At 39.4% G+C, this 16133-nt stretch overlaps 1 protein-coding gene across 21 annotated transcripts in view; it reads left to right on the top strand.

The window, feature by feature from the left end:
* The window catches only part of ZMIZ1 (zinc finger MIZ-type containing 1), a 352972-nt gene that overhangs the window by 263573 nt on the left and 73266 nt on the right, over window positions 1-16133 (top strand). The window lies entirely within an intron of this gene.

The following is a 16133-nucleotide window of genomic DNA, read 5'->3' as shown; positions in this document are numbered from 1 at the left end:
CTGAGTTCAGGTGAGCCCACGGTAAGATCTGTCGGAAAATCCCATAGTATCTGTCGACTTTTGACAAAATAAATGCTCTCTGTAGACAGATATGGTGGGGTGAACTGAACAATTTGAACCTCCTTTTTATGGCAACAACTTATCTTGGCTCATAAAACTACAGAAGATGATGTTTGTGGTGCAAATCTGTAGACTTTTGAGAGAAAAGTGGAGAAGAAACTGTGGAGACAGTTTCTTTCAAGAAGTCATGTCTCAATTAGGTTAAGCTGACCAGGTCATTAGGCTGGTATGACCTAAGAGAAACAATTAGCATGGCTGAAACACTACTTGGAAATGGAAGTACATAAAATTAAGATCCAACTAAAATTGCTCTATGTTACCCAGTATTTCCTTTAATGTTTCCTCAAGTTAGAACTTTATTACAGTTATATTGATAAAGAAAGTAATCATCAGCAGCTTATCATGCATAAAAGTAGAAGCTCCTCTCAGTTGAGCAAAAAGCATGTTTCCTCTGTGCTGTCACCGATCTGCCTAGCAGGATTTTGTTCCTCTTTCTGCTTACCACTCAAGTCAAGATGGCAGTTAAAGTGCAGTAGAACTTGAGAACAAAAGTTTGGTTTTATGTAAATTTGCTTCGGAAGGACTCAGTCAGTAACACTTCAGTTTGAGTTTAAGCCAACAGAAGAGTGTTACCAAAGGCTGAGTTTTGAATTTATATTAAAATTTTGATTTAAAAAAAATACTTAAAATTAAATTGATTCCCACCCGCACCACTTTTACCCTTTTCTGGAGAAGCCGTCAGAAAATCTCTGAGCAAATATGTCTGCAAATACAGTGACGTTTCAATAGTAGAGAAGTCATCCGAATGTACACGGTACGATTTCATGGTGGCAGTTGAAAATACTGATCATAACAGAGGTTTGAAACTTACTCTTAAGCCTTTAATCTTGTGTAGATTGTAGTAGAATTGGCATAAATGTTGAATTTGTGTGTGTCAACTTCTCGGTCGTCCTGGCAGTAATGTTGCTGTGTTCATACTTCAGTGAAACACATGGCACTCTTATTGGTATTACTCGTGCCGAAAGTGGCATTTAGTCCTGGAACCGTTATGCTAGATGCTCCAGAACGCCTAAAAAGTTTGTCCCCATGTAGGGTACAGGGGACAGCTGTTGGTTACAAAGCAGAAAAGAAGAGATTGCAAACTAACAATGAGAGAATAATAGAGGATACTTTGGGCTCAATTAATAAACAATTTGTTGTTGTAGTAACAGGTACTGTTTTAAATGCTGTGAGGTAATTTCGAGAGAATGGTCTGGCAGAACAGGCCTTCTGTTGCCATAAAGGTTAGTATAGCAATTAGATTAAGAGGGTCTCTGAATCCAACCCCCCAGAACCCCTAATTACAACATGTGTGACTAAGACGAGAGAATGGTGTTTTTCTATGTCACAAGGTAAGCTGAGGACACAGGAGTTCCCGTGTTGGCCTCAGTTGTCACTGGGGCTGTAGCAACACCAGGTGCTTTCTCATGACCAGGACACCAGCAGAAGGGATATTAGTGATCAACAGCAATGAGAAATCTTTACTAGAGGGCAGCCGACAGGAAACTGTTACTCTATGGGATTTTACAATTGTAATTTCTTTTTTTCCTCTCACAACAAAAGACAAGACCAAACATTATATTAAACAGGAAAAGACCTAACTAGGGAAGGAGCTAAGCAGGGGAAAACAAACCAACCCAAAACCTTACCATGTGGAACATGGCTAAAATGATGTTCCAGAGATCTCAGCGAAGATGTTCTCTGGTTTTGTTCTGCTCAGTTTTAGAACAGAGACTGCCACAGGAAATACCTTCCTCCGAGGCTGCTCTTGCAAGTGGAACTTCTGTTTTGTCTTGGGTGGAACAAGCAGAAGCTGCTGTTAACAGACTGCCGTAAAACTGCTTGTAAGCAGCTAGACAGCAAGGCGTTTGCTTAAGGAAAAAAAAAATGGGGAAAAGTGGCTTCCTCCCAGCGCTGCTCAGCTATTACTGCATTGTAGTTCAGAGCTAGAGCTGGGTGATCTAATCTGAGTATCAGAAGCTCGTCCGGGCCACAGGGATTGCTGTGCAGGCTGGGTGGATGGTTTACTGCCTCCAGTACCTTGCAGGGTACAGCATATGGTGCAGCATAGGCATATCCTAGGGGTTTTAAAAATACTGCTGTTAACAAATGACCCTGCTGCCTGTCCTCTGAATTTCCTACAGTTTGCTGGGGTGGTTTTCCTTGCACTGCCTTTTCAGAAGAAACCAGAAAGTTCTGTGGAAAAAAAAACACTTGATATGGTATCTGTTTCACTGTAGTGTGGAGTTACTGACCATTTCTTTGGAGCGACCAAACCAAACAGATCCTTATAAAAATAGCTAAAAGTTAACACACTGGGGAAAAAAATATTGTGTTAATATCTCTTGATTCTTCTAATGGCAGGATAGGGACAAAAATTCCACCAGGTATACCTGCTTCTAAAACGCTTTAGTGAAAAGATGTTTAGGTATATAAAACAGTTCTTCAAGAAGTAACTAAAAATCATCTTCTTCACTATTGGAACAATTCAAAGTTACGGAACAAAACCTTTTAAACCAGAATGTAAAAGAAGAGCTAGTCTTCAAACGAAATGAATGCTTCAATAATTGTCAGAGGTACACCAATGCGCAATAAAGCAAAGCACTAATAGCTTTTAAGGCATGGTGAAGAGTGCATATCTGTTCATCATCAATGAGAAAGCAGCCAGCCAGTCTGGCATGTACATAGGCTCTTTCACTGAGGGTTCAGCAAGGAGACAAGAGAAGCCCAGAAAGAACATAAACAGGTTATTTTTCCCATTTTTAGTTGGAAGTTCCCTGAAGAATTTTCTCCTTAAAATCAAGACAAGATATAGTTATAAAATAAAGTGAGTGACACTGGGACAGTAATTACTTCAGTAGTGTGGAGAGCTGCCACTCATCCTACCTGTAATAAATATTGCATATTTTGCCAGTTCTTGACCTGGATCATTCTCAAATGTCTTGCATCCTCTGGAGTGTGTTACTAATCCTAATTCTTAGCTTGTTGGGGCTCATTCTCTTGACAGTAATCCAGTGCAACCAATGGCAGTTTTATCTACTCCAGGAAAAAAAAAAGTTAATTTTGTTCTCAGTTGTCTTTATTAGTACCAATAAAAGGTTCAGACACCCAGCTAAGCTCCTAATTCTTGTTTATTATAGTTAAAGTGGAGCCCTCACCAGTTTGATGAATAACCTGTAACGTTTGTTTATCAAATTCTAAACTTCTAACTGAATTTTCTTGTTAATAGTTTGTGTTCTTTGCACCTTCTTAGTGCCCCTTACATCTCTTAAATCCTTTAAATTTCAGGAGGTAGGCAAGCTGGACTATTGTCTGTGTTGACATCCTGGAAGCAGACAGAAACCCACAATTGTTGGTAAATACAAGCTCATTAAAATGCTGTTTGAGTATAACATTGTAGTACCTGGATGGGTTCCTTCTTTTGTATGCTTATCATTAAAACTATTTGTACTGGATTTTCAAAATCGTTCTGACCTAACTTAGTTACAAGTGAAGTGAGTAGACGTTCAGCAGAAGCAGAACTAGGGCAGCCTGGGATGCCCATAAAAATCACTCTTCTACTTATTCTTACATCTTTTTTCTTACTCAAGCCCAAGAAGGTAACGGGGAGAGCTAACAGGAGGTTGTCATATGACTCTCTTAAGTATTCCATTAGCTCTGCTAACCAGCTTTACTGACCTGTTGTTTGTTTTAGTGGTTTAATATAGTTAACATTTTATTAACCTTATTTCTGCATTACTAAGTATTTGGAGAAGAAAAAAATACTGTGCTTTTTTTGCCACTTACTTATCCATATTCTAGCCAGACTTCAAAGAAGGGTGTTAACAGTACTTTTACTTCTACCGTCTTATCTACTGACACTATCCAACTGTTTAAGAAAGTTGAGTTTTTCAAGCATCGCCCTAACACCACAGCTTTCAGAGGAGTCTGTCATGATTTACTTATTCATACAGATTGCAGTGGCTTATGTAGTCTTGATCCTGCTTGATCTGCCAGCAGTATTTGCTTCTATTGATCACAGGCTGTTACTTGACTGCCTTGAGCAGCTTATAGGTCTCCCTGGTTCTGTTAACGGGGTCTACTACAGATATTTCTCACTCTTCTCATTTTGTTGTTGTCGATAGTTTTAACTCCAACCTTCCCGCTCAGACAGATGTGCCACAGGATTGTGTCACAGCCTTTGTGGTTTCTGATAAGTTTGGTAATACCTCAGTGAACTTTGGTGCTGTGAGTGGGGCTCTGTCCAGGTTCGGCCCTTAGCTCTGATTTATAAGACGTGTTTGGCAGAATGCCTAGCTGTCATGTTTCGTTGTAAGCGTGTAAAAACTCCTCCTAACCTAGGTGTAATAAAATAACGTATTTTTGGAAGCAAGCACCAGTCCTTCATGTTCCTACCTACCTTTTAATCTATACACACTCCTACTCTTTTTCTAGTAATAGGGCAATTGAGAGATTAGTCTGGAAGAAACTTCTAAACCAAGTCGTCGTCTTGCACATAGACAAGCGCTGTTAAATTGTCCTGTTCCAGTCAGCTTTCCAAATGGCTATATATGTTTTCTAACTATTCCTCAGGGTGGAAATACTGTAATTCCTTAATTGGCTGATTTACCTGGAAGGTCCTTAAAGTGGCTATCTAAAGTAATTTGTGGCTGTCAAGAAATACGCTTCATTAGACAAAGGTTGCATTAGAATCAGGTTAAAAACAGAAACATTCATGTAAGCTTTTGTATGGTCTTAGTCCATTAGAAACCAGAGATTTTAATCTTTTTACTAAATTACTTTATGGCTTGCGAATGTACTTTTAAGCTCTTTGAAAAGTAGAAGCATAGATGGTCCTTGTGTATTTGTATTTCTGGTTTTAATATGAGGGTGTCCTTCTTTTGAACATGCAATTAAGCTTCTGTCTGTTATTATTTGTGGCTTCTTGTATCATTTTGATAGAAAAAGGGCCCAGCAGATGGTGTTTGAGCAGAAAGAGATTGCCCGTGGCTGGCTTTTTGAAGAAGTATTTGAGATGGAGAATTATGAGGAGCAAGTGATTTTACTTGTAAGGAATGTGTTTAATACACAATGACCCACTGTTTTCACCCTTCCGCATAGACACCTTTACATTTAGTGATGCTAGAATATTGACTGCCTGGCTTGCCTGACATTCACCAAGCTGCTGCTTTGTCTCTACAGCTACAAAAAACGTCAGGGGAGAGAGTTTTGGACTTGGAGGGTTAGTTGGTTGTTAGTATGTAATACCCCATAATCTTGTATTATGTATTTTGCAATAAGGGGAACAGAAGATACAGTTTATAGTTTCTGCTAAGTTGGGAGTAGATTATAAGAGATGGGAGAAAGGAAGTTTTGAAGTCCATCTTAAGTATTGACTTAAAACGGCTCACTTGAAGCACTCACGAATCATATTGCAAAGCCAAAAATGTCCTTCTTCTTAAATGACTGTAATCTAAAATGTTATAGAGAGCTAAATGATTTATTGATGTCTATTTCTGAGGCATTTACCTGCACCTGTAGCCAGCCCATTCCATTTATTTTGGCTTGCTGACAAATTAGCAAGCTATTTGTATGTCAGATTTGGTCAGTAGTCAATTCCCTCCCCCTTACATATTGAACAGCTTTTAATTTAATTGTTTGTGGTGTTGGCAATTTATTATCCAAATAGATGTCACTCAGAGGAGCTCTTTAAAAAAAAAAAGAAAAGAAAAACCCAAAGAATTATTTGGGAATATCCTCGTAGTGCCTTACAGAAGAGAATACACAGAGCAGCTTTCAAGCCTTTTCCACACACAGAGGCAATGATCTGTGCAATACTTTCCTTTCCATTGGTTGGAACGTGAAAAATTAGGGTTTATATTTAATGACTGGAAGAAGGTTAACTCTGCGATTACGGCCATTGTCATTGTATCTAGACACCTTTAAGGAATGAGCAATCAAAATTACCTGTCGGAGTTGCAACTGCCTAAATGTGTTGCATAAATACTCTTGGGCAGAGTTGAAGTGTGCTTTGCCACCTGCAGTGATTACCCTTGTTGTTGAATAGGTTTTGCGGGGTATTTAAGGCAAAATTATTGTGTCTTGCTAAATTGTTTAAACAGTTGGCTTAGATCCTCATCACGGTGAGGATCTGAGTGCTGCTTCTCAAAGTCAGAGTGCTGCACTGTCACACAGAGGCAACTGCAGGCTGCCTGACCTTGGCTGCCAGGATGTCTCCTGCCTTGTTGCTCCTCTGTGGCACGGCCGCTGCTACTGGCTGCGCAGCAGCTGCCGGTGTTCCCCAGCTGAAGAGGAGTAGTGAAATCTAATATGGGTATGCTTTCTTAGCCTTAATTAATCTTTATGAATTTTAAGTAACGTATGAAATTTGGGGTTTGATATATATAGCAAAGAGGATTTTCGTATCATGTGCGCGTGCCCAGTGCTGGCCCGTCCTGGCCAACTGATTCTGCTGGGGCTCCCTGGGACTGTGGTTTGTGGAAAGACCCCAACTATTATTTTTTTTTTCCCCTCCTCTCAAACAGCGCCATAGTTGCTAGTTAACATTGTTGGCACTGTACAGCTTGAAATGTTTTATGATCTTACATCTACTTAACCTTTAATGTTTTCTGTCAACATCTATCATGACCTGGTGGCCTATGGTTAGTAAAATGTGCCCTTGCAGGCTGCCAGATACTGTAATGGAATTAGGCCTTTAAAATTATCAGACCTGTCAAAGGGGTTTATAATCCTGTGAGAGCTTTAAGTGGTTTCTTACCTCCACTTGAACACACATTTGACCTGGCTGAAGCATTTTTTCATGCTTGTTTTGTTTTTACTTCCTATTAATACTTTAAAAACAGGGTGAGGGAGGGGGGGAAGGAAAAAATAATTTTCCTTGTCATCTTTATGAGGAAAAACATGGAGTCTCCTTGGTTCTTTCCCAGATGTCTTCTTTGGCTTCTTTTCTCTCTCTTGCACTTGTAGATTAAGCTCTGCAGATATTTCAGTGGGAGCTTGTTCCCTCAAGTGATGGACTAAGGACACTTCTTTATATGCATTAGCCAGCGAGCGTGCACCCAGGGCTGACACAGGTCAGGAGGGAATGTCAGGCTTGCTCCGAGGCGGTCAGACTCAACATAGTGCTTACAGAAGGTGCTGAACCAACACCTCTGGAAATGAATGTCCTCTGCAGAGCGAGGGTGGGAAGGGCAGTAACACTGCACAATTACTCATATTTACCACCTCTGTGCTTTGTGCTGCGCAGAGGATAGAGCTAGAGATGCGAGATGGTTTACCTTTTACCTTTTGCTAGTTTGTTTACAATTACCTGTGGAAATGCTGAAAGTAGTTTTGTAGCACTTTGGTGGTCTCCCTGTGATAATAACACAGTGCCCTGGTGGTCATTAGCACTATGAGAGATTCTGTAATGTTTCTGAACTGAGAGATATTGCATGTGTCATATCCAACAGAAATTGAAATGTGCAATAGAAGAGGTGATTTGACCGTGTTGCGTACAGCCTGTAGCTGAGTTTGGCGAGTCACCTTATCTGGGCCTGTTTCCTGAGTCCCACTTCAGAGACGTTTCCTGTCTTTGTGAGGTTGTTGCATCTGAGCTGTTTGCTTCAAATCATTGCAAGTTGTTAATATTGCTTTTTTTAGTTAAAGGGTGATCTGACTTTGGCTTCTGAAGTAGTGCCATGCTGACTCAGTCTCTTATCACCAGCAGGGTGATGCAAGGTGAGGAAAGAGAAGAAAGCTAATAAAATGCTGCTGTTTGAAAATACATCTTGTTTGAGATTTTATACGGGAGTGGTAGAGGGAAATGCACTGCAGCCATTTCATTTGCAAGGAAAAGACCTTCTATTACAGAGATTTTTTTATATCTCCATTGTTCTCATACAGCACAATCAAGCAAGGTAAAAGAGAATGTGTTCCCTGGTACTAAACTGTGTAGGCATTAGTCCCGTAAATAAAATTAATTAAAAAGAAAAAAAAAAAAGAAGTTTGGGTTGTCTGAGGTGATATTAATTGGGATAGATGCTGGAACAAATCGGCCTCTGAGCAAGGAGGACAAAGAGACAAATACCTGTCCTCCAGAAAAAGTAACTCCTGTTTCATTTTTTTAGAGCAATTAAACTCAATACTAAATCCTGAGCTGGAACAGTCCAAAATCCTGACCCTCAAAGTTAAGGCGTACTTCTGTTTTCTTTGGCGTACATATCTCAAGAATCTCCCAGGGTCCCCACTGCACTAAGCAAGAAGAGATGGAGATGTAGGAATGAAATCAGTCGTCAGGCAGCCCTGGAGAGTGTCATGAGATGGGCTGTGCCTTCTGATCCAAGAGCTTGAGTATATTGATGGGTAGTATTTTTACTTCATGACAGTCTAGTGAGTGATCTCATCAGCTGTTGCTAGCAGATGCAAAAATGATGAGCTTGTGGTAGCAAGCCAGACATTACACTGTTTTCTGTGCTTGTCTTGGGATACGAGTGACAGACGTGTCATCGACAGTTTTCTTTTTGAATAAAATTGTGTGCAGCATTTTGTAAGGGTTCAAAGTAGATTAGAATTAATTGCTTAGTGGAGGGAGAGGAGAATAGAGGACCCCTCCCAGGCAGCGGCTGCCTGTTGGTGAAAATTTGGGACTCTTTCTGGCTCCTCGGAAATGGATGTTTTAAAGGTTGTATAGACGTCTTAAGAGGAAGTACTTGAACTGTTGGCTATTTCTATTTTCATGGCAGACATGATAACAGCTTGGAAAAAATGGGGAGCAATGAATGTCTCCTTTCGGTACTCGCTGTTGTTTATTTAGCTGGATCACACCTCAGATATCGACTTTTTAATAGGTTTTTATTAAACAGCAAGGAAAAAGCAGTTTATGCAGTAGGGCAAGCAGCTTTCCACAGTGCCAGAGTCATCGGTCCTGGTTCTCTGCTGCATTCTTCTTAGCGTCAGGTCAAGCAAAGCTGATGGGGATCACTGAAAAATGGGACCTCTATCAGTGTTTAGGTTATTTAATCCTCAGTGTTGATTCCCAGTTGTGGTGGTTTCTGTTACCAATATGTTTACTCTGAGATTCTTATTTCTCAATTATAAGTGTCTCTCCTGTAGCCAGAGCACATGTGCCTAACCCATACAAACGCTCAAGAGTTTGCCTAAGTCATCCAAAATACTGGGTGACAGATACTTTACTGGAAATACGCCTTTGGTTTTCCAGCCTTTTAACCAGGTTAAGGGTGTACAAATTGGAGAAGCTGTCAGGGTGACCCAAAGCAGATTGAAATGAGAGAATTGATTTGAATGAGGTAGAGCCTGATCATAAAATAATACTGTATGTGAGTTAAACATTTCTGGGTTTAGTATTTCCTCTGCCGCTTAATTTCTCCCTACTTTCAACTCTGTGTTTAATACACAATGGCACTTTCCCCTAACATTGCCTCACTTTTTGCTTCTGTGCCTGCATTTGTGCAGTACCCTGTCTGTCAGAATGTCTGTCTGACTGCAATATCAAAGTTAATGTCTTAGTGTGAAAGTAATATTTAGTATTCATTGTCTTTACACTGAAATGTCTCTGTTGATCTTCACAAAGCATGTCAAACAGTTGATAATTTTTCAAAAGTCTCACTTTAAATAGTGCTTGTTACCTTAAACTGAAGGCTAATTGTTGCTCTTGGTTTTCTATCAGTGGAATCACCATAAGCCACCCTTCTGATTTATGCCATTTCAAACTACAGTTTCACTCATAGTATTTGGCAAGTTTTTCAAAGTCTTCTTCAGAGGACTTTAGATTGTTAACAGACTAAGGCATTTTAAAAAATTTTTACCCGTTGTCACCATCTAAAACTGGAGTCTACAGTTGAGTTTTCCCATATGTATTTTCATTGTTTGCCTAATCTGTTTTGAGATCAGTTTTGTATGAATCAAGGACCCTAGGGGGAGGAAAAAATAAATAAATAAAAAAATCTAAGTGGCTCTCTCCAGAAGCTTCTGCTGCAGATTTCATTGATGATTAAGATATTTCTGGCCTGTCCTTAACTCCCCTTTTTCTTCCTAATTACACTAGAGATTGAAGATTGTGTTACATACTGCATGAGAAGTAATATCTGCAAATACCAGTATTGACTCAACTGGCAAAATAATCCATAATCAGATTTCCTCCAGTGTTGGTAATTTCTCTCTTGAAAGCTGGAAGATAGCCCTACCTGTGTAGGAAATAAAATAGACCTGTGATCTGGTTTGACAATGCTGTAAGTAAGTGGGGAAAAGACAGAAAAGAGAGAGGGAAAGAAAAGGTTACCAAACCAACAATTCTTTGGTAATTATGGAGTTACTAACATTTTAAATTCAAGTTAAACTTCGGCTGCTATAAATTAGCAGTCAGACTGGTAACTTCTGCTGATCTTGTACAACCCCTTCACATTTTCACACAGAGCTGCATATGCTCCCCTTTTCATAATATGAACTCCAAAAATTTACCTACTCTCCATTCAGCTTCAGTTTTACGTTATGTGAAAGGCATGCACCTTTTGGGAGATAGTTTGTTACTTGGTTTCAGTGATTTCTCTGAAACCTGGAAGAAAGGTGTTAAGCTACAGTGATAAGGAGTTTTGTGGAGTGAGGATGAAATCACCCGAAGTGAGATCTACACATAAAACTTGTGTGAGCATGGAAATGCCATTAAGGACTGTGCTTATTTACAACTTAATACAGGCGAAAGTGCTAGAGTAGGTATAGTTCTACAACAAAAATGGCCTTTTGCTGATACAGCTTGTTTCACTTAAGGAATTAGTATAAGCTATAAACTAGCAAGATCACTTTTCTTCGCTGATACAAACTGTATTTGCAATAGGCACGTATATCAAACTTTTTGAGGGTGGTTGTGCTGGCATAGTATCTGTTGAAATCATCACAAGGAATGAAAGAGGCAAGAAACATACTCTGGAAGTAGCTACATATCTTACTGCTTATATGACCTTTCCAGCCTTTTCACTAAGCACTGTTTTCTGGGTAATGCTCTGTTGCTATCTCATACTGTGTAATCATACTCGGATTGTGCCTTTGGTTAGTCAGTATAGTTAGTATTGGTAGCTTATGGGGTTAGTTGAGACTCTTTCCTGGATATTCTTCAATATCTCCCTCTGAAACAGTCCTGTTCCCCATTGCATCATTTTTCTTTCTGTCATGGATCATCCATGAATAACAGTAAACCTGCCTAGTCTACAAATCCTGTAGGGAGCAAAAAAGCCTAGCTTTTAAAGATTGGTAAGCAGTTGAACTACACTGAAGTGTTATACATTCATTCATGAGAGTCTTCTAGGCATTATGAAAATGCATAAATAAAGCTTTACTCCTTGAGAGTCGTTTTTAGGATCAGTCTGATACAGACCTGTACATAATTCGGAGGTTTCTGTCCGGAAGGACTTGATCGCACCCTGAGTTTTATTTTGAGTTTCAGGTTCAAAGAACTGTCAAAGAAATTATGAACTCATTTTAAGTGGGCTTGACTTTATTAACAGCAACAGTTTCATATTCTTCACCGAATTTGTAGTTGCCCAAAACTGTTGGCCAAAATGCATCCCAACCCCTCTTACTCTTTCAGCAACCTCAGTTGTGTTTCCTTTGATAATTTCCTGAAGAAGCAGTTTAGCCTGGTTTCAGTATAAAAATACTCAGCGCTTGCTCTGAGTGAAAATTGGTTTTCATATATTCCCAAGGCTGCATGGTTTTGGTTGGTTTTTCTGCTCTTCCTTGCAGCAGCCTACCCTTTGGAAATAAACTGGGACTTGCCAAAGCAAGGCATATTTGCACCTTGAGCAACCCTGTCCAAACCACATCTGTGAGCTTTTTGTAAATGAATTAAAATGCAGTTATGCCTTTTACACCAAAATTGATGTCCATTTTTTCCAGCCAAATGGTCTTTAACTGTATTTGGAAGATCTGTTCAAAGATAAACGTTGCTGCTGGTCGTCTTTTTCCAGTGTTGGTTTGCTTCTGTAGAAATGTGATCATTTATTTTTAACTTATCTTTTGGGTTTTGACAAATAAACCAGTATTTGGATCAAATGACAATAACATGGGACAACCTCTCTCCATATTCTCACAATTTAACCGTAATAATTATTTCTAGCATTTGATAGTCACTTGCCTGGAGTATCCTGTTTAGCCTCTTTGAATATTTTGTTAATCCAGCAGTAATGGACTGTTGATGTCACAGTTAAGTGAATCCAAACCATAAAATGATAATCCAGTGGTTGACCAGCCCGTTACCCAAGGTGAGGCTGGAATTGGTCCTCATGCAGAGGCAGTTTGCAGAGCGGTGTGCTTTCCCTGCCTGGGGAAGCCTCTGCTGGACTCAGAAATGTAATATTTGTCCCTTCTGACCTAATCTCCTGCACTGTGCTCTCGCAGGGAGGGAGTCATGGTGCGAGTTACTTTGGGTATTTTGCTGCAGGTAATTTTTCCATTTGCAAATGAATCGTGTTTTCATCTGCGTGCTGGTTACTTGAAATAACAATTTAGAGTAAAAGCAAATCAGTAATTTGTTTTGGTTTTAATAACTGTGTAATTCAGCTGTTTCATAAACTGAATTCTTTAATTTCTGTTAATGGCTATTAAAAGTTTCTATTTTCATTTAAATGGAAAAAGTGAGAGAACATAAGTTCAGGAGAAACCTTTTGGCTGCAGTCCTACAAAAAGCTCAGGTTAGGTGAAACACAGTCAAGACTGGGACCTGTTGTGTGCCGGTAACCAGCGTAGTGGTCCTGATCCCCATACACAGAATCACTGAAATGACTTTTTCTCTCTGTCTGAGAAGATAATGTCTTTTCTCTCTGCAGAAAGATTGGATCTGTCAGCAGGAAAGAAGCTGTGTGGTCTCTTTGGGCTACATAACTAAAGGTGCTGTTAGTAATCCAATTCCAGAATAAAGACAGCTGAATAAACAGTTGTAACACCCAAAACATAAGCAAGATAGCTGAAGTCCGTGAACATGGGAATAACAAAATGCCAATACACAAACCTTGGTAGGCAACACACCTGAATCTGATCTCAGTCAGGGTGAGGAAGAACTCCCCAAGTTAAAGAAGATATTAGGCGCAGGTGAGGGAAAAATCAGTGTCTAGCAGCAATGTGCTTTTTGCTTTACAAGTCTATACTTGGCAAGAGTGCTTATGACTTTGTAAAGTTCAGCTAACAAAACCTTTGAAGAATAGAAGTAGGAAGTGATATCAAAATTTTGTCTTGAGTTTGAGAGCAGCTTTTCAGGCTTTCTGTCTTGCTCGGGGAAAGGGCTGGCCAATGTTCTGGGAGGTCTGTGCACGTAGGCAGATGGGCGAATGTACCTGCCTGACTTTCCTGCATGACAGCTGTACCCATTAGTCTGCATTTGCTATCTCAGTATCTCTAGGGCTGTATGTTCTTTTTCTTTAAATAAACAGGTATATGATGGTTAGGACAGATGTGAATAGCAAAATGGCGTAAGCAGAAGAATGATTTGGAACAAGACTCGAATAATTAATCTTGACACCGGTAGTCCTAACCAGTTTATGATATTAGTACACGCTGTACAGTTCCTTTCACTGTCCCTGTCAATGGAAGGGTATCTTTAATCAACTTGTAATTTTAGTTTCTATCTGTCTTCTTATGACTCATTAGTGTTTGTAATTCCATCCTTTTTGAGCTTAGCGGCTTTTATATTGCTTACTAATGTGCTTCAGGAGTGTTGCAGATTAGTTTTGTAGAGGGTCTAGTCAGTCTCTGCAGAAGAGAGGCTCACGCAACTGTTTTTGTTTTGTTTAATTTCATTTCACCGGTACAGACTCATTGAGGGGAAATACTTTTTTGAAATGCCTTAGAAAACAATGGTATTAAAAGCATCAAATATAAACATGAAGGAATTAGCATTAAATTACAGTGAAACGGCAGCTGGAAATGTAATCGTGTAGACAGCTACTTTATAGCAAGAAATCCAAAAGCACTTAACAGTTTATTGTTGAGTTACGCAGATTTTATTCAAAAAAGATATCAGGAGTGTGTCAAAAGATTGGAAGGGGTAGGACATCCCCCTTCAGATACGCAGCGGAGAGGTGTCATTTCCCCTCTCAGGGAGGAGTTCTTTGATTTCTATTTTATCCTCAGTTCTGAAGTATAGAAGGTTATTTTTCTGTTTAGAGAAGAGCATCTTTGAAAACAGTGTCTACTGTTATGAATCTGATCTTTTTCTTCCTTTTCCTTGTCTGCTAGTTTTACATCTAGTTATGAAGCAACACAGCTCTAAAACGTGAATGGGATTCTCATTATTTGCTACCTGCACTTGATTTCTCTTTCTTCCTCAGCCCTTGGTGTTAATGAGCATTAGTTCACGATAGTTTCCTATTCTCATAATGTGTTTTAGCACAGGCAGTCTTAAGATTAAGGAGGATAAAGGAGGAAAGTTAAAAAGGCCTTTTTATAGTTGCTTACCAGAGTTTAATTCCCACATTGATAACATAAGGTAAGGATTTATGATACAAACAGTTCTAGACTACATTCTCTGTGACTAGTTTTAACCTGATTTGTTGCTGCTGCTTGTGTATTTACACTTCTTTTTAAGGTATTAGGAGGAAATAGCATATCGTAAATAAGACATCAGAAGTCAGTTTAGTGTACACCTTAGCATCTGTTGCTAGGAAGACAGAAGAATAGTTCCACTGGCTCAACTCAACACAATTTTGAAAGAGCAACACTGTGTAAGGTCGCTGGGGGAAGGATGGGAAATCCCAGATGAGCTGAGAAAATTGTTGAGCGATAACCCACTTGGCTTTCCAGGGTGAAGCACAGGGATGAGATCTGCACCTTGGTATTATCCTCCTTGATGAGCTGCAGTGGTTAAGTGGCCCTGTTGAGTCCTCGTGCCCACCGTAAGAAGCATGCGCACGTGGAACTCAGGGTGTGGAAGGGGGCTGAAAGCCTGACACAAAGGTCTGTGCTTCTACTCTGCCCAGAAACCAAAGGGTCGCTTTGTGATGGAGAGGGTGGTGGCAGCATCCTTGGCCCTAAAAAAGTAGTTGGAGTCCTAGTTAGCAGATAAAATCCCATCCCTGCAGTAGTTGCTGTAGGTTTTGCCATGCTCCTGAGCACACTCAAGACTTTACCAGAGTTCATTTTCCTGTGCTTGTTTCTCCTGTTCCCCATAAATGAAAGAGGAACTACTGAATAAATTCCCTCTTCAATTTATATGTGTTTTAGTTTTGACACGATAGCTAATGACTCCTGATACGTATTTTATAATTCAACCTTTAGGTTTAAAATGCTGCCTCAGATGTGAAAATGAACTAAGCATATTATCAGCGAGACCTGCACATACCTCTTGTCTTTTGGACATATAATCTCTATGCATCATCGTGTTTCCTTCTTCACATTCTATTAATTTTTTATGAGCTTCATCAGAACTGTAAAGCACAAGCTGTTTTCATGTAGATGGTTTTTATGGTGACTAAACATTGGAGAAAGGAAAACAAATAATTGTCCCAATATACATATTGCCTGGGATGAACAGATTGATTTAAAATGCACTGCTCCAGTGCTTTGTATAGTCAGCAGGCTTGTATGATTCAGTTATTTTCTGGCCTTCAGTTTGCTAATCCTCATTTTTCAGCTTGTCTTTTTTTTTGAGCTAAGCCTGTTGCCTTTTTAAGTAATACAAGAAGTCTATACATGTTGCTTTCATTGTGGAGGTGTAAACATTGAGTAGAATCGTTAGGTAAGAATAATTGCTGGGTCTTTTTTGAAGTTAGTATCCTACATTTCAGAAAATGACTCTCTTTTTCTTCCACTTTTGATCTCAGATGTCACATGTGACAAATGTATGAAACTTGCTATACTTCTAAGAACAAGAGCTAATGTTTAATGTCCATTTATATCATCTTTTCTAATGTCAGTGAGCATGTGTACATATAAATGCTTAATTTTATTTTGAGTTCCACTCTGTTCTTGGCTTCATAAATACTTTGTAACAGAGTTTTCAATGAACTTGACTGTTTGAGCTGTGTCAAAGAAAACTAGCAGTAGTAAGA

The sequence above is a fragment of the Larus michahellis genome, chromosome 6 (assembly GCF_964199755.1).
Source record: "Larus michahellis chromosome 6, bLarMic1.1, whole genome shotgun sequence".
NCBI classification, from domain to species: domain Eukaryota; kingdom Metazoa; phylum Chordata; class Aves; order Charadriiformes; family Laridae; genus Larus; species Larus michahellis.
This window is presented reverse-complemented; position numbering and strand designations above follow the sequence as displayed.